This window comes from Leuresthes tenuis, unplaced genomic scaffold, assembly GCF_036924035.1.
Source record: "Leuresthes tenuis unplaced genomic scaffold, fLeuTen1.0.hap1 SCAF_10, whole genome shotgun sequence".
In the NCBI taxonomy this organism is placed as follows: Eukaryota; Metazoa; Chordata; class Actinopteri; order Atheriniformes; family Atherinopsidae; genus Leuresthes; species Leuresthes tenuis.
The window spans coordinates 25737302-25760491 of NW_027325364.1; the positions used below are offsets into that span (position 1 = coordinate 25737302).

Below are 23190 nucleotides of genomic sequence, written 5' to 3' on the forward strand. Positions count from 1 at the left end.
GGGATTTCTCACCCTTTCTCATCAGCTTTTTGCAAATTATTCTCTGACATTCACACCTACTTGCAGTCGAACAGCTCTGCTCCCGCTTTTGATTATGTTTGGTTAGATATTCGAACCCTTTCTTAACTGCTTTTTCACAAACTTTGGTCAGACGTTCACAACTTCTTGCAGCCGAACACCTACGCTTCCGGTTTTGATAGTGTATATTCGGGCATACGAACCTTTTCTTACCCGCTTTTTACAAACCATGGTCGGACTTTCACACCTTCTCTTAGCTGAACAACTCCGCTCCCTCTTTTGATTGTGTACAGTCGGGTATTTTAACCTTTTCTTACCCGTTTTTTACCAACTATGATCGGACATTCACACCGTCTTACAGCGGAAAACCTCCGCTACCTCTTTTGATGGTGTATGTTCGGGCATTCGAACCTTTTCTTACCCGCTTTTTAAAACCAGGGTCGGACTTTCACACCTTTTAGTAGCCGAACAACTCCGCTCCCGCTATTGATTGTGTACAGTCGGGTATTTTAACCTTTTCTTACCCGCTTTTTACCAACTATGGTCGGACATTCACACCTTCTTACAGCGGAACACCTCCGCTCCCTCTTTTGATGGTGTATGTTTGGGCATTCGAACCTTTTCTTACCCGCTTTTTACAAACTATGGTCGGACATTCAAACCTTCTTGTAGCCGAACACATCCACTCGTGCATTTGATGATGTATGGTTGGGAATTCGCACCTTTTCTTACCCATTTTTCAGTAATTATGGGTGGACATTCACACCTTCTTGCAGCTGAACACCTCCTCTCCCGCTTATTATCATGTGCGGTTTGATATTCGAAAATTCTCTTTCATGTTTTCTAGCAATTATTGATGGACATTCAGACCTTCTTGCAGCTGAACACCTCCGCTTCAGCTTTTGATGGTGTATAGTCGGGCTTTCGAGCCTTTTCTTCCCCGGATTTTACAAATTATGGTTGGACATTCAGACCTTCTTTCAGCTGAAAACCTCCGCTCCCTCTTTTGATCATACATTGTCGGGCATTCGCACCTTTTCTTACCCGCTTTTTACAAACTTTAGTCGGACATTAACACCTTCTTGCAGCTTAACCACCTCCGCTCCCTGTTTTGATCATGTATGGTCTGGCAATACTACCTTTTCTTACCCGTTTGTGAGTAATTATGGCTGGACATTCACACCTACTTGCAGCCGAACACAACCTCTCTCGCTTTTAATGATGTATGGACCGGCATTCTTACCTTTTCTAACACATTTTTCAGCAATTATGGTTGGAGATTCACACCTACTCACAGCCGAACACCTCCGCTCCCGCATTTGATGGTGTATATTCGGGCATACGAACCTGTTCTTACCCGCTTTTTACAAACCATGGTCGGACTTTCACACCTTCTTGTAGCTGAACAACTCCGCTCCCTCTTTTGATTGTGTACAGTCGGGCATACAAACCTGTTCTTACCCGCTTTTTACAAACTATGGTTGGACATTCAAACCTTCTTGTAGCCGAACACATCCACTCCTGCTTTTGATGATGTATGGTTGGGCATTCGCACCTTTTCTTACCCATTTTTCAGTAATTATGGGTGGATATTCACACCTTCTTGCAGCCAAACACCTCCGCTCCCTGTTTTGATCATGTATGTTTTGACATTCGCACCTTTTCTCACCTGCTTTTTACTATGGTCGTTCAATCACAGCTTCCTCTCCACCATACTTGTATGGTAGGAAATTCTCACCCACTCTCATCCGAAGACCTCTCCTCCCGCTTTTGTTAATATTTAGTCGGGCATTCGAACCTTTTCTTACCCACTTTTTACAAATTATGGTCGAACATTCACACCTACTTGCAGCTGAATACTTCCGCCCCACCTTTTAGTGATGTATGGTTGGCATTTGCACCTTTTGTTACCCTCTTTTTATACTGATTGCTGAAGATTAAGTTGTTCTTTCTCAAACTACAATTTTTTTTTAATTGTTGAAACTTGATTTGAAGTGGATAAATAAGGAGGACAAACAGTTTTAAGTCACGCTGATAGAAGAAATTTATTTTATAGCAAAATCTGTATTTCGTCATATGTCGAGAGATGCTTATTGCTGAAGAAGTTCTTTCTCATTCTACAAAGTACAACGTTGTTTATCGTTGAAACTTGATTAGACATGAATAAATATGAAGGACAAAGCAGTCTTAACTTGGTTTGAGTTAATTAATTCGTTTTATAGGAGAATCCGAATTCGTGCTTATTTTCGGATTCCTGAAGAATGAGTCTGGTTCTTTCTCATAATACAAAGTTTGTTGTTTATTGTTGAAACTTCATCAGAAGTGAAGAAATAAATGAATGCCTATCAACAAATGTGGGATCTAAACTCTACTGCTTCCTCTAAAATAATTTCTTTTCTCAATTCAGAAATGTGTGTGTGTAAGTCACAACACCCGTGACACCAAAACGGCTTTCTTTTCTCTCTTTTCTCTACACTCTGCACTATGAGCACACACACCAAATCAGAAAGGCTTTTTTCTCTCTTTTCTACATTATGGACTGTGGGGACACAAAACCGCTCTCTCTTTTTTTTTTTGATTGTGTGCCAGGGCGTTGTCTCACGTATTAGATTATGCTTAAGATACGAATCGGTTTATCAGTCACATCAAAATCCATACATTCTGATCCTCCCGTAATAAAATGGTCGGATCTTATCAAACACACTTTGTTTCTTGTGACAATCAAGTCAGCGAAACAGCGTATACACGTCAAGACACTGAATCAAGTTTGCCACAAGAACTCATAAGTTTGGCAGTATTGCTCTGCCGTCAGCAATCATACACCCATTTTATTTTCGTGAGACATGTGCAGGCACCTGTTCATCTACTGTTCTATCACTATGAATTAGTTTATCTATTATCAATAAGGATACTTCTACAACTACTATCAAAGTATGTCCAGACTTCTTATGTTGTCAGTTGCTATATATGAATAAGTGGGTAGCTACTGACAAGCATTAAGCATGTCACACAGCCCAAACATATAACATTTCAGGACACACCACACAGTTAACAACCACAGTGAAGTGTCAAAGCCCAAACATTCAACAGGACACTTACACAACACATTCAAATCAAACAGTCAGACAACATACAAGAACATATACCCCAGCCGGCATTGCTCCCTGCCTATTTTCCTACAGCTCACTATGTGTGCGCACACCTTTATTCACAAACTCTTCAACTTATACTCTTTTACCAAAGCTGCTACAGCTCGATTGGCCGAATACCCTTAGATCCTATTTCGGTGAATTTGACATCTGCCTTACATGTAACAGATTAGCGGTTTAGCAGTTTTAATTTAGTTTGAGTGAAGGAATTCATTTTATAGCAAAATCCGAAATCGTGAAGCACTCATGAAAGTAAGCTTATTCTCGGATTCCTGAAACTTTAGATTTGCTCTTTCTTTTACTGCAAAGTACAACGTTGTTTTTTTTGTTTAAATCTTTCTAGACATGGTAAATATGAACGACAAGCAGTTTTAACATAGTTTGAGTGAAGGAATTCATTTTATAGATAAAATCCCAAGAGTCTGCATAGAAAAGAGAGTGAATGCGAAGTAGACTTTAACACGGCTATGGGAGCGAGCCGAGTGTCGGCTAACCGGGAGAATTGCTTGAAAGAAACGCGACACCGAATGAGCGGTCAGAACAAAGCCTCAATACGGGATTCTCGTGGTGTTTTTGTTGCTGCCTTGTCTTTTGCATAGAGTAAAAGACAAGGCAGCCATCGAATAGGGCCCGATTGTTCCTACTTGGTCAGCCGAGGAGCAAGGGGGGGGGGGCAAGCGTCTCAACCAAGCAAAGCTCACCATGGGGAAGGTGGCTATACCAACTAGCCTGATGCCCTGCTCCCGCAGTGACGGATAATCGTACTCTGGTTTCTCTTCATAACATACAAGTCTTTCGCCTTTTACTAAAGACTTCCGTGGAGAGCAGCACTAATGAGTTGTTTCTATTATTGGTAGGCTTTACCTTTGCGGGTGAAGCCCTTTCTGTCTGTGCAAAAGAAATCTTGCTACTTTGCAGAGTGACTTCTCTGAGTAGAGTCGCCTTACTTGTTGCGACTGTGCCGATGTTCGAAGCTGGAGTGCAAAGTTGTTGCTTGAATGGTGCTTGCTGGAGCATGCGGGAGTGCAAAGTTATACCATTTAAAAGGGCTGAAGAGTGCTCAGTGCAGCGGGTGGGCGGAGGTGCAACGTGACACTCTGGCCACCTATGGCCATAAAAAGAAGTGCGCATTGTGCCAGCAAGGGCCCTCGGACCTGAAACAGTGGACAGTTATCGCTTCTCGGCCTTTTGGCTAAGATCAAGTGTAGTATCTGTTCTTATCAGTTTAATATGTCCTCTATACGAGGACAACATATTAAATGGATTTTTAAGAATAGGAGTTGAAAAAGAAGCTTGCTCCGTTCACTCCAAGCCTCGACCCGGTACTGCAGTGCCGCTGGGAACGGTGCGCTCTCCTCTGCTCTTGTGAAAAAGCAAACAGCGGTGCAGGATGGAAGTTTCAGGGAGCCCAAGATGAAACTTTCTTTTAATCTGCTGAGAAAAGAGAGTGAATGCGAAGTGGACTTTAACACGGCTCTGGGAGCGAGCCGAGTGCGGGCTAACCGGGAGAATTGCTTGAAAGAAACGCGACACCGAATGAGTGGTCAGAACAAAGCCTCAATACGGTGTTCCCGTGGTGTTTGTGGCTGCCTTGTCTTTTGCACAGAGTAAAAGACAAGGCAGCCATCGAATAGATTGTTTCTACTTGGTCAGCCGAGGAGCAGGGGGGGGGGGGGCAAGCGTCTCAACCAAGCAAAGCTCACCAAGTAGGAACAATCGGGCCCTTTTCGATGGCTGCAACACCTGAAAGAGATATTGATGCGAGACCCGATCAAATGCTTTTTCAAAGTCTAAATTTAAGATGACAAGCCGGGTGTTTCTGTCTCTAGCGTAATCAATGATGTCTCGAATCAGTACGAGGCTGTCGGTGAGTTGTCTCCCTGAGATGGCACAAGCTTGGTCTGGGTGAATTACCTCCTCTAAAACAGAGGACATCCATGTCGCTAAAACCTTGCTAAAAAGTTTACAGTCAAAGTTTAAAAGTGTGATGGGCCTCCAATTCTTTAGGTCAGTCTTATCATTTTTTTTATAAAGTAGAGTCACTATTCCCACTCTAAAACTGTCAGGCAGTCGGTCGAGTTTTTCAAAATCTTTAAAAACATCTAAAATGTCTGATGATAAAAGGTCCCAATAGGTCAGATAGAATTCTGCAGGAAGCCCGTCTAAACCCGGAGCTCGACTTCTCTTAAAACCTGTTAGGCATTTTTTTAACTCTAAAGCAGTAAAATTCTGTGTCAAGTGTGCATTCTCTTTTACGGTTTTGTCAACGAATTTTAAGATTTCTGCCGATGTTTCCAAGTGCACTGGTTTCTCTTTGTACATGTTACTATAAAAGGTATGTACAGTTTCAATCATCTCTTGTGTGGATTTTGTTAAAAACCCATCTTCTCTTTTTAGATTTTGAATACACTCCTTTTTATTTATAACTTTCTTTCTTTTTCACCTTCCTCAATTTCCTGCTCCCTGCTTCTTACAAAAATTCCTTTACTCTTTATTTCTGCTAAAACTGACATTTCCTTTTTGACATCTTTGATTTCTTCTTTAAAGTCTATGCCACACTGATTTAGTTTAAAGTAGCGCTGTAAGCGTTTATGTAGTCCCATCATACATCTATTCTCTTTCCTTTTTTTACGTTTACCTTGCTGTTTAAAAAAAGTCTGGGTCGTTTCCTTCACCATTTCCCACCATTGTGCATGTGTTTCGTAGAGGTCTTGAAGGGTCTGCCACTCTTTATAACATTCCCTGTACTGACTGACTATGATTTCATCCTCCAACAGGGAACAGTTTAGTTTCCACAGACCACTTCCTACCGTCACACCAGAAGGGGGTGAAAGGGTGCAGGAGAGCATAAGGTGGTCTGAAAAGAAAACAGGGGTTAATCTAACATCAGTGGGTGGGCAATCTCTAGTAAAGAAATAATCAATGCGAGAGGCTCTGGTGCCATCATGACTAAACCAGGTGAAGCCCTCCTCTCTGGGATGCATGGTTTTAAAACAGTCAGTAAGCTTAAAATCCCTGCATATGCCCTGAAGTAAAATCGAAGTCTTATCCACTTTAAAATCTACCCCTGCTCTTTTTCTATCTTTCCTGCTCAAGATACAGTTAAAATCCCCTCCTACAACTAAAGGTACTTGCCCTAGCATGTAAAGCTGTATATCTTCTAAAAGGTCATACCTTTCATTTTTTCCATTGAAACCATAAATATTTAAGAGGTTAAAGTCTTGACCCATAAAATTCAAGTGTGCTAAAAGTGCCCGTCCGTCTCTCACCATTGTGCTACCTTTCACCAGAACATGCGGATTTTTAATTAGAATGGCCACACCATCATTTTTATTTTGATTTGAGCCACTCCATATCGATAAATGGGGCCACATTTCCTCCCATTGTCTATGGTTTTTTAAAAAAGGTAGTCCACATTCTTGTATTAAAAACACATCTGATTTTATGGAGTCTAAGAAGGATAAAATACTCTGGGCTCTTGTCTTTGATTTCACACTTCTCACATTTAGTGTTGAGAAGGTGAGAACCATTAAAAGCATAAAGGAAAGTAGATATGTCATTTTCGTTTTTCTAAGTTATCAAAACAAATTACACACAGGTTATTTCTTGGGAAACTAGCTCTTCCTTCATTTCTTTAGGTGAAAAGTGAGTAGGGTGATCTATATTTCCTTTTCGGACTCTCGGTGTTGGCCTCTGACGCAATGTTGCATTTAACTTTGAGTCCCTGGGGGTTGATTGCAGAGCTGAAGTTAAAAAGGAGACCTCATTTGGTGAGTCGGAGGGGAAGACTCTAGGTTCTTCCACTGAAGAACTGTCTGAAAGGGACCTAACTCTTCCCCTCTTCTCTGATACCACTGGGGAATCAGAGGCTCAGATGCCGTCCTCTTCGGCTGTTGACCTTCGGGGAGGTGAGTATCTTCACTAGACTCACCTGTCTGCTCTTCCTCCTCATTTAGCGTAGCTCCACCCTCTGCCTGTGAATTCTCACAGACTTCAACACTGAGTGGTGAGGCCTCTACAGGCCCCTCCCCTTTTTGCTCCTCACTTCCAATCCAAGCTTTTGGCGGGAAGTTTGAATTTATTGGGTCAACCTCTTCACTTTGTTCACCAACTGCCACCTTTGGTCCTTCTCTTTGTTGGCTTGACTGTGGCTTTACCGTCTTTAATTTGTTGGCAAAAGATTTAGGGCAATCTCTGAAGAGGTGATTTAATTCTCCACAGAGATTACATTTCCTGCCATTTGGACACTCTCCAAAAGTTTGCCCAATTTCTCTGCTCTTCCCACATAACACCTTGGTACAAGCCTCAACCAGGTGCCCATGCTCACCACACTTGCGGCAGAACTTGGGCTGCCCCTGGTAGTGGATGTAACCTCGGTTTTCAAGGTGGCCAGAGTGTCGCCCACCCGCTGCACTGAGCACTCTTCAGCCCTTTTAAATGGTATAACTTTGCACTCCCGCACGCTCCAGCAAGCACCATTCAAGCAACAACTTTGCACTCCAGCTTCGAACATCGGCACAGTCGCAACTAGTAAGGCGACTCTACTCAGAGAAGTCACTCTGCACAGTAAGAAGATTTCTTTTGCACAGACAGAAAGGGCTTTACCCGCAAAGGTAAAGCCTGCCAAAAATAGAAACAACTCATTAGTGCTGCTCTCCACAGAAATCTTTAGTAAAAGGCGAAAGACTTGTACGTTATGTAGAGAAACCAGAGTACGATTATCCGTCACTGCGGGAGCAGGGCAACAGGCTAGTTGGCATAGCCACCTTCCCCATGGTGAGCTTTGCTTGGTTGAGACGCTTGCCCCCCCCCCCTTGCTCCTCGGCTGACCAACTAGGAACAATCGGGCCCTATTCGATGGCTGCCTTGTCTTTTACTCTGTGCAAAAGACAAGGCAGCAACAAAAACACCACGAGAATCCCGTATTGAGGCTTTGTTCTGATCGCTCATTCGGTGTCGCGTTTCTTTCAAGCAATTCTCCCGGTTAGCCCACACTCGGCTCGCTCCCATAGCCGTGTTAAAGTCTACTTCGCATTCACTCTCTTTTCTCAGCAGACTCTTGGGATTTTATCTATAAAATGAATTCCTTCACTCAAACTATGTGAAAACTGCTTTGTCCTTAATATTTACCATGTCTAGAAAGATTTAAACAAAAAAAACAACGTTGTACTTTGCAGTAAAAGAAAGAGCAAATCTAAAGTTTCAGGAATCCGAGAATAAGCTTACTTTCATGAGTTCTTCACGATTTCGGATTTTGCTATAAAATGAATTCCTTCACTCAAACTAAATTAAAACTGCTAAACCGCTAATCTGTTATATGTAAGGCAGATGTCAAATTCACCGAAATAGGATCAAAGGGTATTCGGCCAATCGAGCTGTAGCAGCTTCGGTAAAAGAGTATAAGTTGAAGAGTTTGTGAATAAAGGTGTGCGCACACATAGTGTGCTGTACGAAAATAGGCAGGGAGCAATGCCGGCTGGGGTATATGTTCTTGTATGTTGTCTGACTGTTTGATTTGAATGTGTTGTGTAAGTGTCCTGTTGAATGTTACATGTTTGGGCTTTGACACTTCACTGTGGTTGTTAACTGTGTGGTGTGTCCTGAAATGTTATATGTTTGGGCTGTGTGACATGCTTAATGCTTGTCAGTAGCTACCCACTTATTCATATATAGCAACTGACAACATAAGAAGTCTGGACATACTTTGATAGTAGTTGTAGAAGTATCCTTATTGATAATAGATAAACTAATTCATAGTGATAGAACAGTAGATGAACAGGTGCCTGCACATGTCTCACGAAAATAAAATGGGTGTATGATTGCTGACGGCAGAGCAATACTGCCAAACTTATGAGTTCTTGTGGCAAACTTGATTCAGTGTCTTGACGTGTATACGCTGTTTCGCTGACTTGATTGTCACAAGAAACAAAGTGTGTTTGATAAGATCCGACCATTTTATTACGGGAGGATCAGTATGTATGGATTCTGATGTGACTGATAAACCCATTCGTATCTTAAGCATAATCTAATACGTGAGACAACGCCCTGGCACACGATAAAAAAAAAAAAAGAGAGAGAGCGGTTTTGTGTCCCCACAGTCCATAATGTAGAAAAGAGAGAAAAAACCCTTTCTGATTTGGTGTGTGTGCTCATAGTGCAGAGTGTAGAGAAAAGAAAGCCGTTTTGGTGTCACGGGTGTTGTGACTTACACACACACATTTCTAAATTGAGAAAGGAAATTATTTTAGAGGAAGCACTAGAGATTAGATCCCACATTTGTTGATAGGCATTCATTTATTTCTTCACTTCTGATGAAGTTTCAACAATAAACAACAAACTTTGTATTATGAGAAAGAACCAGACTCATTCTTCAGGAATCCGAAAATAAGCTCTATTTTATGAGTTATGCACGAATTCGGATTCTCCTATAAAACGAATTCATTAACTCAAACCAAGTTAAGACTGCTTTGTCCTTCATATTTATTCATGTCTAATCAAGTTTCAACGATAAACAACGTTGTACTTTGTAGAATGAGAAAGAACTTCTTCAGCAATAAGCATCTCTCGACATATGACGAAATACAGATTTTGCTATAAAATTAATTCCTTCTATCAGCCTGACTTAAAACTGTTTGTCCTCCTTATTTATCCACTTCAAATCAAGTTTCAACAATTAAAAAAAATTTGTAGTTTGAGAAAGAACAACTTAATCTTCAGCAATCAGTATAAAAAGAGGTGCAAATGCCAACCATACATACCTAAAAGGTGGAGCGGAAGTATTCAGCTGCAAGTAGGTGTGAATGTTCGACCATAATTTGTAAAAAGCGGGTAAGAAAAGGTTCGAATGCCCGACTATATATTAACAAAAGCGGGAGGAGAGGTCTTCGGATGAGAGTGGGTGAGAATTTCCAACCATAATCTATAAAATACGGTGAAAAAAAATATGTGAATGCCTCATAGAACACTAAAAGCGGAAGTGTTCGGCTGCAAGAAGGTGTGAATGTCCGACTATATTTGGTGAAAAGCAGGTGAAGCAAGGTCTGAATGCCCAACCTTACATCATCAAAAGCGAGATCAGAGGTGTTTGGCTGCAAGAAGGCCATAGTTTGCCAAAAGCGGGTAAGCTGCGAATGACCGACTAAATATCAACAAAAGTAGGTCTTCGGATGCAAGTGGGTGTGAATATCCCACCATACAAGTATGGTGGAGAGGAAGCTGTGAATGGCCGACCATAGTAAAAGGCGGGTGAGAGAAGGTGCGAATGTCAAACCATACATAATCAAAAAAGGGAGCGGAGGTGTTCTGCTGTAAGAAGGTGTGAATGTCCAACCATAGTTGGTAAAAAGCGGGTAAGAAAAGGTTAAAATACCCGACTGTACACAATCAATAGCGGGAGCGGAGTTGTTCGGCTACTAAAAGGTGTGAAAGTCCGACCATGGTTTGTAAAAAGCGGGTAAGAAAAGGTGCGAATGCCCGACAATGTATGATCAAAAGAGGGAGTGGAGGTTTTCGGCTGCAAGAAGGTCTGAATGTCCAACCATAATTTGTAAAAACCGGGGAAGAAAAGGCTCGAAAGCCCGACTATACACCATCAAAAGTGGGAGCGGAGGTGTTCAGCTGCAAGAAGGTGTGAATGTCTACCCATAATTACTGAAAAATGGGTAAGAAAAGGTGCGAATGCCTAACCATACATCATCAAAAGAGGGAGCGGAGGTGTTCCGCTGTAAGACGGTGTGAATGTCCGACCATAGATGGTAAAAAGCGGGTAAGAAAAGGTTAAATTACCCGACTGTACACAATCAAAAGAGGGAGCGGAGTTGTTCAGCTAAGAGAAGGTGTGAAAGTCCGACCTTGGTTTGTAAAAAGCGGGTAAGAAAAGGTTCGTATGCCCGAATATACACCATCAAAAGCGGAAGCGGAGGTGTTCGGCTGCAAGATATTGTGAACGTCCGACCAAAGTTTGTAAAAAGCAGTTAAGAAAAGGTTCGAATATCTAACCAAACATAATCAAAAGCGGGAGCAGAGCTGTTCGACTGGAAGTAGGTGTGAATGTCAGATCATAATTTGCAAAAAGCTGATGAGAAAGGGTGAGAATGCCCGACTATACACCATCAAATGCGGTAGCGGAGTTGTTCGGCTGTGAGTAGGTGTGAATCTCCAACCATAATTGCTGAAAAATGTGTTAGAAAAGGTAAAAATGCCGGTCCATACATAATCAAAATCGGGAGAGGTGGTGTTCAGCTGCAAGAAGGTCTAAATGTCCATCAATAATTGCTAGAAAACATGAAAGAAAATTTTCGAAAATCAAACCACACATGATCATAAGTGGGAGAGGAGGTGTTCAGCTGCAAGAAGGTGTGAATGTCCACCCATAATACCTGAAAAATGGGTAAAAAAAAGGTGCGAATGCCAAACCATACATCATCAAAAGCAGGAGTGCATGTGTTCGGCTACAAGAAGGTGTGAACGTCCAACCGAAGTTTGTAAAAAGCAGTTAAGAAAAGGTTCGAATATCCAACCATACATAATCAAAAGCGGGAGCAGAGCTGTTCGACTGCAAGTAGGTGTGAATGTCAGATCATAATTTGCAAAAAGCTGATGAGAAAGGGTGAGAATGCCCGACTATACACCATCAAATGCGGGAGCGGAGTTGTTCGGCTGTGAGTAGGTGTGAATCTCCGACCATAATTGCTGAAAAATGTGTTAGAAAAGGTAAGAATGCCGGTCCATACATCATCAAAAGCGAGAGAGGTTGTGTTCGGCTGCAAGTAGGTGTGAATGTCCAGCCATAATTACTCACAAACGGGTAAGAAAAGGTAGTATTGCCAGACCATATATGATCAAAACAGGGAGCGGAGGTGGTTCAGCTGCAAGAAGGTTTGAATGTCCAACTAAAGTTCAAATATATTAACAAAAGCGGGAGGAGAGGTCTTCGGATGAGAGTGGTTGAAAATTTCCAACCATAATGTATAAAATGCGGTGAAAAAAAGGTGTGATAGAACACTAAAAGGTGGAGCGGAAGTGTTCGGCTGCAAGAAGGTGTGAATGTTCGACTATATTTGGTGAAAAGCAGGTGAAGCAAGGTCTGAATGCCCAACCTTACATCATCAAAAGCGAGATCAGAGGTGTTTGGCTGCAAGAAGGCCATAGTTTGCCAAAAGCGGGTAAGGTGCGAATGTCCGACTAAATATCAACAAAATTTGGGGCGGAGGTCTTCGGATGCAAGTGGGTGTGAATGTCCGACTATATTTGGTGAAAAGCAGGTGAAGCAAGGTCTGAATGCCCAACCTTACATCATCAAAACGAGATCAGAGGTGTTTGGCTGCAAGAAGGCCATAGTTTGCCAAAAGCGGGTAAGCTGCGAATGACCGACTAAATATCAACAAAAGTGGGGGCGGAGGTCTTCGGATGCAAGTGGGTGTGAATATCCCACCATACAAGTATGGTGGAGAGGAAGCTGTGAATGGCCGACCATAGTAAAAGGCGGGTGAGAGAAGGTGCGAATGTCAAACCATACATAATCAAAACAGGGAGCGGAGGTGTTCTGCTGTAAGAAGGTGTGAATGTCCAACCATAGTTGGTAAAAAGCGGGTAAGAAAAGGTTAAAATTCCCGACTGTACACAATCAATAGCGGGAGCGGAGTTGTTCGGCTACTAAAAGGTGTGAAAGTCCGACCATGGTTTGTAAAAAGCGGGTAAGAAAAGGTGCGAATGCCCGACAATGTATGATCAAAAGAGGGAGTGGAGGTTTTCGGCTGCAAGAAGGTCTGAATGTCCAACCATAATTTGTAAAAACCGGGGAAGAAAAGGCTCGAAAGCCCGACTATACACCATCAAAAGTGGGAGCGGAGGTGTTCAGCTGCAAGACGGTCTGAATGTCCATCAATAATTGCTAGAAAACATGAAAGAAAATTTTCGAATATCAAACTGCACATGATCATAAGCGGGAGAGGAGGTGTTCAGCTGCAAGAAGGTGTGAATGTCTACCCATAATTACTGAAAAATGGGTAAGAAAAGGTGCGAATGCCTAACCATACATCATCAAAAGAGGGAGCGGAGGTGTTCCGCTGTAAGACGGTGTGAATGTCCGACCATAGAAGGTAAAAACCGGGTAAGAAAAGGTTAAATTACCCGACTGTACACAATCAAAAGAGGGAGCGGAGTTGTTCAGCTAAGAGAAGGTGTGAAAGTCCGACCTTGGTTTGTAAAAAGCGGGTAGGAAAAGGTTCGTATGCCCGAATATACACTATCAAAACCGGAAGCGTAGGTGTTCGGCTGCAAGAAGGTGTGAACGTCCGACCAAAGTTTGTAAAAAGCAGTTAAGAAAAGGTTCGAATATCTAACCAAACATAATCAAAAGCGGGAGCAGAGCTGTTCAACTGGAAGTAGGTGTGAATGTCAGATCATAATTTGCAAAAAGCTGATGAGAAAGGGTGAGAATGCCCGACTATACATCATCAACTGCGGGAGCGGAGTTGTTCGGCTGTGAGTAGGTGTGAATCTCCGACCATAATTGCTGAAAAATGTGTTAGAAAAGGTAAAAATGCCGGTCCATACATCATCAAAATCGGGAGAGGTGGTGTTCAGCTGCAAGAAGGTCTAAATGTCCATCAATAATTGCTAGAAAACATGAAAGAAAATTTTCGAAAATCAAACCACACATGATCATAAGTGGGAGAGGAGGTGTTCAGCTGCAAGAAGGTGTGAATGTCCACCCATAATACCTGAAAAATGGGTAAAAAAAAAGGTGCGAATGCCCAACCATACATCATCAAAAGCAGGAGTGCATGTGTTCGGCTACAAGAAGGTGTGAACGTCCAACCAAAGTTTGTAAAAAGCAGTTAAGAAAAGGTTCGAATATCCAACCAAACATAATCAAAAGCGGGAGCAGAGCTGTTCGACTGCAAGTAGGTGTGAATGTCAGATCATAATTTGCAAAAAGCTGATGAGAAAGGGTGAGAATGCCCGACTATACACCATCAAATGCGGGAGCGGAGTTGTTCGGCTGTGAGTAGGTGTGAATCTCCGACCATAATTGCTGAAAAATGTGTTAGAAAAGGTAAGAATGCCGGTCCATACATCATCAAAAGCGAGACAGGTTGTGTTCGGCTGCAAGTAGGTGTGACTGTTCGACTAAAGTTTGTAAAAAGTGGGTAAGACAAGGTGCGAATGCCTGACAATGTATGATCAAAAGCGGGAGCGGAGGTGTTCAGCTGCAAGAAGGTCTACATGTCCATCAATAATTGCTAGAAAACATGAAAGAAACTTTTCGAAAATCAAACCGCACATGATCATAAGTGGGATAGGAGGTGTTCAGCTGCAAGGTGTGACTGTCCACCCATAATTCCTGAAAAATGGGCAAAAAAAAGGTGTGAATGTCCAACCATACATCATCAAAAGCAGGAGTGGAAGTGTTCGGCTACAAGAAGGTGTGAACGTCCAACCAAAATATGTAAAAAGCATTAAGAAAATGTTCGAATATCCAACCAAACATAATCAAAAGCGGGAGCAGAGCTGTTCGACTGCAAGTAGGTGTGAATATCAGATCATAATTTGCAAAAAGCTGATGAGAAAGGGTGAGAATGCCCGACTATACACTATCAAATGTGGGAGCGGAGGTGATCGTCTGTGAGTAGGTGTGAATGTCCGACCATAATTGCTGAAAAATGTGTTAGAAAAGGTAAGAATGCCGGACCATATATCATCAAAAGCGGGAGAGGTTGTGTTCGGCTGCAAGAAGGTGTGAATGTCCAGCCATAATTACTCACAAATGGGTAAGAAAAGGTACTATTGCCAGACCATATATGATCAAAACAGGGAGCGGAGGTGGTTCAGCTGCAAGAAGGTTTGAATGTCCGACTAAAGTTTGTAAAAAGCGGGTAAGACAAGGTGTGAATGCCCGACAATGTATGATCAAAAGAGGAGCGGAGGTTTTCGGCTGAGAGAAGGTCTGAATGTCCACCCATAATTACTGAAAAATAGGTAAGAAAAGGTGCGAAAGCCCAACCGCACATGATCATAAGTGGATGAGAAGGTAGTAAGTAGTGCAAGTAGGTGTGAATCTAAGATCATAATTTGTAAAAAGTGGGTAAGAAAAGGTAAGAATGCCCAACCATAAATTATCAAAAGCGGCAGCAGAGTTTCGGCTGCTATTTATCAATGTCTAGATAGATTTCAACAAAAAACAACGTTGTACTTTGCAGTAAAAGAAAGTGCAAATCAAAAGTTTTAGGAATCCGAGAATAAGCTTATTTTCATGAGTTCTGCACGATTTCGGATTTTATGTATAAAATGAATTTCTTCACGCAAACTAAGTTAACACTGCTTTGTCCTTCATATGTACCCATTTCTACATATATTTCAAGCATAAACTTCCTCATACTACCCTGAATGAGAAAGAGCCACACTTGTGATTAAGCCATACCTCCCTTTTGAGGAGTTCTGCATGATTTGGGATTTTATCTATAAAATTAATTCCTTCACTCAAACTATGTTAAAACGGCTTTTACCTTCATATTTATCAATGTCTCAATAGATTTAAACAAAAAACAACGTTGTACTTTGCAATAAAAGAAAGAGCCAATCAAAAGTTTTAGGAATCCGAGAATAAGCTTATTTTCATGAGTTCTGCACGATTTCGGATTTTATGTATAAAATGAATTCATTCACTCAAACCAAGTTAAAACTGCTTTTTCCTTCATATTTATCAATGTCTAGATCGACTTCAACAAAGAACAACATTGTATTTTGCAGTAGAAGAAAGAGCAAAACTGAAGGATCAGGAATCCGAGAATAAGCTTCTTTTCATACGTTCTGCATGATTTGGGATTTTATGTATAAAATGAATTCCTTCTCTCAAACTAAGTTAACACTGCTTTGTCCTTCATATGTACCCATTTCTACATATATTTCAAGCATAAACTTCCTCATACTACCCTGAATGAGAAAGAGCCACACTTGTGATTAAGCCATACCTCCCTTTTGAGGAGTTCTGCATGATTTGGGATTTTATCTATAAAATTAATTCCTTCACTCAAACTATGTTAAAACGGCTTTTACCTTCATATTTATCAATGTCTCAATAGATTTAAGCAAAAAAACAACGTTGTACTTTGCAATAAAAGAAAGAGCAAATCAAAAGTTTTAGGAATCCGAGAATAAGCTTATTTTCATGAGTTCTGCACGATTTCGGATTTTATGTATAAAATGAATTCATTCACTCAAACCAAGTTAAAACTGCTTTTTCCTTCATATTTATCAATGTCTAGATCGACTTCAACAAAGAACAACATTGTATTTTGCAGTAGAAGAAAGAGCAAAACTGAAGGATCAGGAATCCGAGAATAAGCTTCTTTTCATACGTTCTGCATGATTTGGGATTTTATGTATAAAATGAATTCCTTCTCTCAAACTAAGTTAACACTGCTTTGTCCTTCATATGTACCCATTTCTACATATATTTCAAGCATAAACTTCCTCATACTACCCTGAATGAGAAAGAGCCACACTTGTGATTAAGCCATACCTCCCTTTTGAGGAGTTCTGCATGATTTGGGATTTTATCTATAAAATTAATTCCTTCACTCAAACTATGTTAAAACGGCTTTTACCTTCATATTTATCAATGTCTCAATAGATTTAAGCAAAAAAACAACGTTGTACTTTGCAATAAAAGAAAGAGCAAATCAAAAGTTTTAGGAATCCGAGAATAAGCTTATTTTCATGAGTTCTGCACGATTTCGGATTTTATGTATAAAATGAATTCATTCACTCAAACCAAGTTAAAACTGCTTTTTCCTTCATATTTATCAATGTCTAGATCGACTTCAACAAAGAACAACATTGTATTTTGCAGTAGAAGAAAGAGCAAAACTGAAGGATCAGGAATCCGAGAATAAGCTTCTTTTCATACGTTCTGCATGATTTGGGATTTTATGTATAAAATGAATTCCTTCTCTCAAACTAAGTTAACACTGCTTTGTCCTTCATATGTACCCATTTCTACATATATTTCAAGCATAAACTTCCTCATACTACCCTGAATGAGAAAGAACCACACTTGTGATTAAGCCATACGCCCCTTTTGAGGAGTTCTGCATGATTTGGGATTTTTTCTATAAAATCAATTCCTTCACTCAAACTATGTTAAAACGGCTTTTACCTTCATATTTATCAATGTCTCGATAGATTTAAACAAAAAAAACAACGTTGTACTTTGCAGTAAAAGAAAGAGCCAATCAAAAGTTTTAGGAATCCGAGAATAAGCTTATTTTCATGAGTTCTGCACGATTTCGGATTTTATGTATAAAATGAATTCATTCACTCAAACCAGGTTAAAACTGCTTTTTCCTTCATATTTATCAATGTCTAGATCGACTTCAACAAAGAACAACACTGTATTTTGCAGTAGAAGAAAGAGCAACACTGAAGGATCAGGAATCCGAGAATAAGCTTATTTTCTTATGGGCAAGTGGGAACTGCTTTGTCCTTCATTTTTATCAATGTGTAGATGGATTTCAACTTCTTCTACTGCATCCTCTTCACACCTTCTTGTAGCCGAACACTTCCGCTCCCGCTATTGATTGTGTACAGTCGGGTATTTTAACCTTTTCTTACCCGCTTTTTACCAACTATGGTCGGACAATCACACCGTCTTACAGCGGAACACCTCCGCTCCCGCTTTTTATGGTGTATAGTCGGGCATTCGAACCTTTTCTTACCCGCTATTTACAAACTATGGTAGGACATTCAAACCTTCGTGTATCCGAAAACCTCCGCTCTCTCTTTTGATCATACATTTTCGGACATTCGCACCTTTTCTTACCCGCTTTTTACAAACCATGGTCGGACTGTCACACCTTCTTGTAGCCGAACACATCCGCTCCCGCTATTGATTGTGTACAGTCGGGTATTTTAACCTTTTCTTACCCGCTTTTTACCAAGTATGGTCGGACATTCACAACTTCGTACAGCGGAACACCTCCGCTCCCTCTTTTGATGGTGTATGTTCGGGCATTCAAACCTTTTCTTACCCGCTTTTTCCAAACTATGGTCGGCTATTCACAGCTTCCTCTCCACCATACTTGTATGGTGGGATATTCACACCCACTTGCATCCGAAGACCTCCGCCCCCACTTTTGTTGATATTTAGTCGGTCATTCGCAGCTTACCCGCTTTTGGCAAACTATGGCCTTCTTGCAGCCAAACACCTCTGATCTCGCTTTTGATGATGTAAGGTTGGGCATTCAGACCTTGCTTCACCTGCTTTTCACCAAATATAGTCGGACATTCACACCTTCTTGCAGCCGAACACTTCCGCTCCACCTTTTAGTGTTCTATCACACCTTTTTTTTCACCGCATTTTATACATTAAGGTTGGAAATTTTCAACCAATTTCATCCGAAGACCTCTCCTCCCGCTTTTGTTAATATATTTGAACTTTAGTTTGACATTCAAACCTTCTTGCAGCTGAACCACCTCCGCTCCCTGTTTTGATCATATATGGTCTGGCAATACTACCTTTTCTTACCCGTTTGTGAGTAATTATGGCTGGACATTCACACCTACTCACAGCCGAACAACTCCGCTCCCGCATTTGATGATGTATAGTCGGGCATTCTCACCCTTTCTCATCAGCTTTTTGCAAATTATGATCTGACATTCACACCTACTTGCAGTCGAACAGCTCTGCTCCCGCTTTTGATTATGTTTGGTTGGATATTCGAACCTTTTCTTAACTTCTTTTTACATATTTTGGTTGGACGTTCACACCTTCTTGTAGCTGAACACTTCCACTCCTGCTTTTGATGATGTATGGTTGGGCATTCACACCTTTTTTTTGCCCATTTTTCAGGAATTATGGGTGGACATTCACACCTTGCAGCTGAACACCTCCTATCCCACTTATGATCATGTGCGGTTTGATTTTCGAAAAGTTTCTTTCATGTTTTCTAGCAATTATTGATGGACATGTAGACCTTCTTGCAGCTGAACACCTCCGCTCCCGCTTTTGATCATACATTGTCAGGCATTCGCACTTTGTCTTACCCACTTTTTACAAACTTTAGTCGAACAGTCACACCTTTTTGCAGCCGAACACCATCTCTACCGCTTTTGATGATGTATGGTCCAGCATTCTTACCTTTTCTAACACATTCTTCAGCAATTATGGTCGGACATTCACACCTACTCAGAGCCGAACACCTCCGCTCCCGCATTTGATGGTCTATAGTCGGGCATTCTACAGCGGAAAAGACTCATTCTTATGTTTGGTTAGATATTCGAACCTTTTCTTAACTGCTTTTTACAAACTTTGGTCGGACGTTCACAATATCTTGCAGCCGAACACCTCCGCTTCCGCTTTTGATGGTGTATATTCGGGCATACGAACCTTTTCTTACCCGCTTTTTACAAACCAAGGTCGGACTTTCACACCTTCTCTTAGCTGAACAACTCCGCTCCCTCTTTTGATTGTGTACAGTCGGGTAATTTAACCTTTTCTTACCCGCTTTTTACCATCTATGGTCGGACATTCACACCGTCTTACAGCGGAACATCTCCGCTCCCTCTTTTGATGATGTATGGTTAGGCATTCGCACCTTTTCTTACCCATTTTTCAGTAATTATGGGTAGACATTCACACCTTCTTGCAGCTGAACACCTCCTCTCCTGCTTATGATCATGTGCAGTTTGATATTCGAAAATTTTCTTTCATGTTTTCTAGCAATTATTGATGGACATTCAGACCGTCTTGAAGCTGAACACCTCCGCTCCCACTTTTGATGGTGTATAGTCGGGCTTTCGAGCCTTTTCTTCCCCGGTTTTTACAAATTATGGTTGGACATTCAGACCTTCTTGCAGCCGAAAACCTCCACTCCCTCTTTTGATCATACATTGTCGGGCATTCGCACCTTTTCTTACCCGCTTTTTACAAACCATGGTCGGACTTTCACACCTTCTTGTAGCCGAACAACTCCGCTCCCGCTATTGATTGTGTACAGTCGGGTATTTTAACCTTTTCTTACCCGCTTTTTACCAACTATGGTTGGACATTCACACCGTCTTACAGCGGAACACCTCCGCTCCCTCTTTTGATGGTGTATGTTCGGGCACTCGAACCTTTTCTTACCCGCTTTTTACAAACTATGGTCAGACATTCAAACCTTCTTGTAGCGGAACATATCCACTCTTGCTTTTGATGATGGGTATTCAAACCTACTTGTTGCCCGCTTTTCATTAATTATGGGTGGACATACACACCTTGTCGCAGCCAAACACCTCCGCTCCCTGTTTTGATCATGTATGATTGGACATTCGCACCTTTTCTCACCCGCTTTTTACTATGGTCGGCCATTCACAGCTTCCTCTCCACCATACTTGTATGGTGGGATATTCACACCCACTTGCATCCGAAGACCTCCGCCCCCACTTTTGTTAATATTTAGTCGGTCATTCGCAGCTTACCCGCTTTTGGCAAACTATGGCCTTCTTGCAGCCAAACACATCTGATCTCGTTTTTGATGATGTAAGGTTAGGCATTCAGACCTTGCTTCACCTGCTTTTCACCAAATATAGTCGAACAGTCACACCTTCTTGCAGCCGAACACTTCTGCTCCACCTTTTAGTGTTCTCTGGGGTATTCACACCTTTTTTTTCACCGCATTTTATTGATTATGGTTGGAAATTCTCACCCACTCTTATCCGAAGACCTCTCCTCCTGCTTTTGTTAATATATAGTCGGGCATTCAAACCTTTTCTTACCCGCTTTTTACAAATTATGGTCGAACATTCACACCTACTTGCAGCCGAACACCTCCGCTCCCGCTTTTGATGGTGTATAGTCGGGCTTTCGAGCCTTTTCTTCCCCGGTTTTTACAAATTATGGTTGTACATTCAGACCTTGCAGCCGAAAACCTCCGCTCCCTCATTTGATCATACATTGTCAGGCATTCGCACCTTGTCTTACCCGCTTTTTATAAACTTTAGTCAGACATTCACACCTTGCAGCTGAACCACCTCCGCTCCCTGTTTTGATAATGTATGGTCTGGCAATACTACCTTTTCTTACCGGTTTGTGAGTAATTATGGCTGGACATTCACACCTACTTGCAGCCGAACACCACTTTTCCAGCTTTTGATGATGTATGGTCCGGCATTCTAGTCTTTTCTAACACATTTTTCAGCAATTATGGTTTGACATTCACACCTACTCACAGCCTAACACTTCCGCTCCCGCATTTGATGGTGTATAGTCGGGCATTCTCACCCTTTCTCATCAGCTTTTTGCAAATTATGATCTGACATTCACACCTACTTGCAGTCGAACAGCTCTGCTCCCGCTTTTGATTATGTTTGGTTGGATATTCGAAACTTTTCTTCACTGCTTTTTACAAACTTTGGTTGGACGTTCACACCTTCTTGCAGCCGAACACCTCCGCTTCCGCTTTTGATGGTATATATTCGGGCATTCGAACGTTTTCTTACCCGCTTTTTACAAACCATGGTCGGACTTTCACACCTTCTTGTAGCCGAACAACTCCGCTCCCGCTATTGATTGTGTACAGTCGGGTATTTTAACCTTTTCTTACCCGCTTTTTACCAACTATTGTTGGACATTCACACCGTCTTACAGCGGAACACCTCCGCTCCCTCTTTTGATGGTGTATGTTCGGGCATTCGAACCTTTTCTTACCCGCATTTTACGAACTATGGTCGGACATTCAAAACTTCTTTTAGCCGAACACATCCACTCCTGCTTTTGATGATGTATGGTTGAGCATTCGCACCTTTTCTTACCCATTTTTTACAAACTATGGTCGGACATTCACACCTTCTTGCAGCTGAACACCTCCTCTCCCGCTTATGATGATGTGTGGTTTGATATTCGAAAATTTTCTTTCATGTTTTCTAGCAATTATTGATGGACATTCAGACCTTCTTGCAGCTGAACACCTCCGCTCCCGCTTTTGATGATGTATAGTCGGGCTTTCGAGCCTTTTCTTCCCCGGTTTTTACAAATTATGGTTGGACATTCAGACCTTCTTGCAGCCGAAAACCTCCACTCCCTCTTTTGATCATACATTGTCGGGCATTCGCACCTTTTCTTACCCGCTTTTTACAAACCATGGTCGGACTTTCACACCTTCTTGTAGCCGAACAACTCCGCTCCCGCTATTGATTGTGTACAGTCGGGTATTTTAACCTTTTCTTACCCGCTTTTTACCAACTATGGTTGGACATTCACACCGTCTTACAGCGGAACACCTCCGCTCCCTCTTTTGATGGTGTATGTTCGGGCACTCGAACCTTTTCTTACCCGCTTTTTACAAACTATGGTCAGACATTCAAACCTTCTTGTAGCGGAACATATCCACTCTTGCTTTTGATGATGGGTATTCAAACCTACTTGTTGCCCGCTTTTCATTAATTATGGGTGGACATACACACCTTGTCGCAGCCAAACACCTCCGCTCCCTGTTTTGATCATGGATGATTGGACATTCGCACCTTTTCTCACCCGCTTTTTACTATGGTCGGCCATTCACAGCTTCCTCTCCACCATACTTGTATGGTGGGATATTCACACCCACTTGCATCCGAAGACCTCCGCCCCCACTTTTGTTGATATTTAGTCGGTCATTCGCAGCTTACCCGCTTTTGGCAAACTATGGCCTTCTTGCAGCCAAACACATCTGATCTCGTTTTTGATGATGTAAGGTTAGGCATTCAGACCTTGCTTCACCTGCTTTTCACCAAATATAGTCGAACAGTCACACCTTCTTGCAGCCGAACACTTCTGCTCCACCTTTTAGTGTTCTATGGGGTATTCACACCTTTTTTTTCACCGCATTTTATTGATTATGGTTGGAAATTCTCACCCACTCTTATCCGAAGACCTCTCCTCCTGCTTTTGTTAATATATAGTCGGGCATTCAAACCTTTTCTTACCCGCTTTTTACAAATTATGGTCGAACATTCACACCTACTTGCAGCCGAACACCTCCGCTCCCGCTTTTGATGGTGT

The 23190-nt window shown here is 41.7% G+C and overlaps 3 non-coding genes across 3 annotated transcripts; 2 read left to right on the top strand and 1 right to left on the bottom strand.

The window, feature by feature from the left end:
- Positions 1-3928: 3928 nt before the first annotated feature.
- On the top strand, positions 3929-4044 carry LOC140317233 (U5 spliceosomal RNA). Its single transcript, XR_011917565.1, has one exon. It is a non-coding gene; the product is annotated as a U5 spliceosomal RNA (small nuclear RNA).
- Positions 4045-4339: 295 nt separating this feature from the next.
- LOC140317112 (U2 spliceosomal RNA) lies at positions 4340-4523 on the top strand. Its single transcript, XR_011917458.1, has one exon. It is a non-coding gene; the product is annotated as a U2 spliceosomal RNA (small nuclear RNA).
- A 3245-nt stretch (positions 4524-7768) lies between these two features.
- LOC140317425 (U5 spliceosomal RNA) lies at positions 7769-7883 on the bottom strand. Its single transcript, XR_011917740.1, has one exon. It is a non-coding gene; the product is annotated as a U5 spliceosomal RNA (small nuclear RNA).
- Between the last annotated feature and the right edge of the window lie 15307 nt (positions 7884-23190).